Below are 5,754 nucleotides of genomic sequence, written 5' to 3'. Positions count from 1 at the left end.
TTCTCAAAAGAATTTGTGTTGGAATGTGATGCTTATGGGAATGGATTAGGTGCTGTTCTAATGCAATCAAATAGACCAATTGCATATTACAGTAAGCCTTTATCTGGTAAAATTTAAATCTCTCTATCTATGATAAAAAGATGCTTGATGTTGTTTCTGCAGTTCAAAAATGGCGCCCATACTTACCTGGGAGACATTTCAAGATTTATACAGATCATAGAAGCTTAAATTACTTTTTGGATCAAAAATTGTCTTCTATGGAGCAACAAAAGTGGTTATCCAAATTATTGGGATATGATTCTGAGATAATATTTCGTCAAAGAAAAGAGAATGTTGCAGCTGGTGCCCTATCACGTCTTCACGGCTCTGTTTTTCTCCTTTCTGCGCCAATTTTTTCTGGTCTTACTGACATTATTAAAGAGTGTCATGATGACCCAGAATTGAGTGCTCTTATTCAACAATTACGTGACAATGCTTCTTGTAAGTTACATTCTTCCTATGAGAATGGAGTATTACGTTACAAAGGTAGAATAGTAGTACCATCATCTTCTACTTGGTGCACTAACCTACTAGAAGAGTTTCATTCGAATCCTTTTGGTGGGCATTCTGGATTTTTACGTACCTACAAGCGTCTACAACAAAGTTTTTATTGGAAAGGTATGAAAAGAAGTGTTAAAACTTTTATATCTCATTGTGACATCTGCCAGTAACAAGTCTGAAGCAGTAGCTCCTCCAGGCAAGGTTTTTAAATCGTGAATTGAATCGTGAATCGTTTTTTGAAAATTGCAAATCGAATCGTATGTTAAATCGTGAATCGAAGATTCATGGTTGATTATTAAATCGTAAATGTATTCCTATAAATATCGTTGAATTATACAAAATAAATTCTAAGGTTTGATTTTTGATGTATAATTCTTATAAATATAAAATATATTCAGTATTTAGCACCAACGACCCAGCTGTAACACTGGTTGGAGGCCATGCGTGTGACGCTTGAGGTCATGGGTTTGAAACTTCATGCTCCCATTTTTGAAAAAAACTTTTTGGACCTTTGAATTCAGTCAAGAATCGTAGTCAAACAAGGTTGACTACCGATTCTCAGGAAAAACGATTTAACCCTACGATTCAAAGCGTTTTTGTAGAAAATGAAGTAAATCGTGCGACTCGAATCGTGAATCCGACGATTTTAAAAACCATGCCTCCAGGATTGTTGAGTCCTTTACCAATACATGTTGATATTTGGTTAGACATTTCAATGGATTTCGTTGATGGTTTTCCACCCTCCCATTGGAAGACTTCTATTTTGGTAGTAGTGGATATATTATCTAAATATGCACATTTTATTGCCCTCACACATCCTTATTCTGCCAGCTCTGTTGCCGAGATTTTTGTACGTGAAATTGTTCGTCTGCATGGCATGCCAAGGAGTATTGTCAGTGATCGTGATCCCGTATCCATGAGAAATTTTTGGGAGGCATATTTTGTTTTGCAGAATACCAAATTATGTCGTAGTTCTGCATATCATCCACAATCAGATGGACAAACAGAAGTTACTAATCGAACTTTGGAATGTTATTTAAGATGTTTTGCTGGAACAAAACCTAGTGATTGGTCAAGATGGTTACCGTGGACAGAATGGTGGTAGAACACAAGTTTTCATCCTGCCATTCAGATGACTCCATACCAAGCAGAATGGCGACGAGAAGATGACCATGCGTAATGAGGGCTGGCGAAAAAAAAATGCAAGACTCCTTAAACTCTCAGAAGACACAAGTCCATGAAAATACTGGTCGCTAAAATATGCACCGAGCACTATGTATTGAAATCCAATGTGCAAGGCTAATTAGGCTCATGAGCTTGCGTTTTATAAGTCCCTTTAATCCTGATGTTAATAATTACGTGGAGCAAAGAATCTTTTTTGCGTTTAGCTACATTTGGAAACATCAACTATAAAACCTAATTGTGGGAATGTTATATATACCCCTACTATCCATGGATCCTGCACAAGTACCCTTATGAGTCTTTACATATACCCCTAGTGGCATAATTGAAATTATGAACAAAAAAATGATTTGCATAATCCCAACTTTAACCTTTACCTCTTACACTTCGACCTCTTCTTCATTTCTCACTCGAGAAAAACCAGTGGAACTCTTTCACTCATCTGCATCTCCCTCGCCACCACCATCTCCATCTCCGTTGCCACCACAACCAACGCCACCAACACCATCGCCATCGGCATCATCTCAGAGAGTTATCACTATCTCTCTTCTCCTTATCTCCGGCAATCACCACCACCACCAACAAAAAACCCATCGATCCACCTCCAATTCCACCACCACCTCAAAATCCACCAAGTCTATCACCAGATCCATCAACAATTCTCTCTTTATGTGAATCAAATCCCGAAATTCGAATATAAAAATCATCAGGAGCAGAGGTCCATCTTTTTCTTCTTCGTTGAAGATTCGGGTGAGATCCCAATTTTAGGTTTTGATTTCTGGTATGGATCTCATTTTAAACTAAATTTCCGATAATAAACGATTTCAATATCAGATTCAGAGTGATCGAGATTGATTTTTGGTTTCCTTTAACTTTTAAGATCGAGATTCGATTTTGAATGAATAATTGGAAGTTTGAATTTGGAGTTTGAATGAAGAATTCAGTGTCGAAAAAGATACATCAGTCATGGGTACTTGTTGATTTCGATTATAGATACTATAATTAGAGAAAGTAAAGAAGAATCAGGGGTCTGTTGAGAAGAATCAGGAATTAGGGATTTGATTTACATAAAATGAAGAAATTGAAGCTCTTTAATGAAGCAATTGAAAGTTACTGATCAACTTTGAGTTGGCTTGGTGTTTATTTGTGATTGATTCAAGAAGAAATTTGAAGATGTTGGTGGTATCTGAGATGGAGTTGACCTAATTGATTGTTGTTGTGCAACATGGAAATGAAAGCAGAAGTTGCTAGGGATGGAACTGCAGGGCTGGGAGTTGCTATTGCAAACAACAAGAATTAGAGCTGATATTGCAGACAACACACTAGAGCTAAGAGATGAGCTGCGTTTGAGGATGCAGGGTTGTATTTACAGTGTTGGTGTGGAACTTGGTGATTGTCTTTTGGAAACTTAGGAGATGGATTATTGTGGAGATGTTTTTGATGATTTGGATATATCTGTAGTTGTTGAGATGGGTTTGCAGTATTTGCGTACTTTAACAAAGACGGTGGTGGTTATATTACAGTTGACGAACTCCAACAAGCTTGTGTGGAGCATAACATGACTGACGTTCTTTTATCATTAAAGAAGTTGATCAGGATAATGTATGTATCGAAAATCATTGAAATTTTTAATTGTTCATATATCATTTTAGGCGAACCTTCATTTTCGTTAAATGTTATTTATGTATCAAGATAGTAGGATCGATTATGGTGAGTTTAGTCAGTGTTATCATTTATCTGTCTATTGAATTTGATTTTGATATGATTTTTTACATGGAAGAAGCTGAGCTATGTTGTGTCATGTGGTGTTGTATGAGATGGTGGTTGATGTTGTTGTAGTAGGAGGTGGTGTTACTTTACAAGAGCTGCAGAGACTGAAACCAAACCTGAACTGAAATTGGTGATGCAATGGCCAGGTCAAGAAGTGGTTTGTAAGATGCAGATGGTTTTTGAAGCAGGGAATGAGTGAATGAGATGGAATTGCAGTAACTGGTACTTGTAAAGATGCAAGTGCAGGAATTGCATTTTTAGTGATGCTGCAAGCGCAAAATTGCAGTTGTTGTTTGAGTTGATCTATAAGTTTGTGGAATAAGGTTGCAGTTGGTGAAGCAGTGAACAAATGGGAGTTGAAGTGAAGTGCAGAACAATTTGATGTTGCAGCTGAAGCTTGGCCAGTAGAGCTGGGTTTGCATACAGTTTGTTAAGTTGAGCTTACTGATAGATGCTCAGCTGGTACATGTGAGTTTTTTTTTTGCCAAACAAGGTAGCTTTTTATATGCATGTTAGCTTGTGTTTATGCATGATCTGTGGTGCAATGGTAGCACAACTGACTATATGTCAGAAGATGTGTGTTCGACTCACACTAGGTTCACTTTTTTGTGTATAATTTTTATTTTTTGGAGACAACTTGTGAGTTGTGATAGTTTCCTCCATATATGAAGACAACTTTGTGCTAGTTGCCTTCACTTTTGAAGACAACTTGAGCTAGTTTCCTCAGATTCGGAGACAACTTGAGTTAGTTGGCTCCATTTTGTTTTGCAACTTGTTCTTGTACACTATTTTATTGGAAACAACTTGAGCTAGTTGCCTCCACTTTTTGAGACAACTTAAACTAGTTTCCTCCGGTATGGACACTATTTATTGGAGACAACTTGAGCTAGTTGCCTCCGATATGGACACAACTTCTGCTAGTTGACTCCACATGGTAGTGGTGGTCGGCGGCGGCGGTGGTTGGCGGCGGCGGTTGAAGGCGGTGGTGGTTAGTGGCGGCTGTTATTTACGGCGACGGTGTGATTGGTGGCGGTGGTGGTGGACATTGGTGGTGTTGGTTAGCGGCGGCGGTGGTTGGTGGTGGTTGGCGGTGGTGGACAGTTGTGGTGGTTGGCGGTGGTGGTCGGCGACGGTGGTGGTGGTTGGTGGTGGTGGTCGTCGGTGGTGGTTGGTGGTGGTGGGCGGCGGTGGATAGTGGTGGTGGTGGTTGGCGGTGGACAGTGGTGGCGGGTAGTAGAGGTAGTTTTTTTTTTGAATAATGGTTAGCCCTTTTTGTATATACACTATATAAAAGAGGGTATTTTAGTAATGTATTAAGCTTAGGGGTATTTGTAAAGTTCAAAAGGGTATATTTTCAATGGGCCTCATAGTAGGGGTATATATATAATGTTCCCAACTTAATTTATCGGTCCATTTAGTTGTCGACAGCGTGCAAGGATACCAAATGCATGAAGCCCACTTGTTCTGTTTTCTTAAGAGGTTAAGGGAAAATTCTGGTTAGACGATATAACCCTTATCTATGTCTAACATTTCTGTCTCTCTTCCTTTCACTAGCATCATCATCTTTTCCGTCTCTCAGTAATCCCACCACTAACTTCCAGTACAATATCAATTGGCACAACAACAACACCATTTCTTTCCATCAGAAAAATCTATTTCATATGAGAGTTTGCGATGTTTAACTAAGTTCCCGGAAAAATAAAGCGAAGACGAGAAGATGGATCCTAACAAGATTTCAGCACCTAATCTCGCAAAGTTTGGTTTTCTTATGGGTTTAGACTTCCCTTCTTTAAACATAGCTCGACAACAAATGTTTGGCACCCTTCATAAAAATCATGAAGGTATAGTTATTGAGGGTGTGGAAGAGTCATCTGATTGATGGTAGCGGGTGATTTCTTTTGCTTTGCAGGTTGCTAGAAAAGCGTTGTATTTAGGTACGTCTAGTTGCATCTTCTCTTGTTGATATTCTTGCATATTTATGAACTTCAATCTCTTTAAGTGTTTTCTTTGTTCTGTGAAATTTTTTCTCATCTTCAGTTGTAATCGCCTTCACACGGCTTGTGTATTTTTATTATATTTCCTATTGACCGACCAAAAAAAGAAAAGAAAACGAAGACGAGATCATTGCACATGTGATATTTTTTTATCATCACATTGATTCAATTCTCTTGCTTTGTTTTTTCTGTAAATTTATATATATATGGTTTGCTTTATAATTCGTATGAGTATTTTTCCTTTCGATCTTTTGATTCTTCTCTGTCA

Source organism: Papaver somniferum, chromosome 9, assembly GCF_003573695.1.
Source record: "Papaver somniferum cultivar HN1 chromosome 9, ASM357369v1, whole genome shotgun sequence".
Classification (NCBI taxonomy): Eukaryota; Viridiplantae; Streptophyta; class Magnoliopsida; order Ranunculales; family Papaveraceae; genus Papaver; species Papaver somniferum.
Note: the sequence above shows the minus strand (reverse complement) of the source record.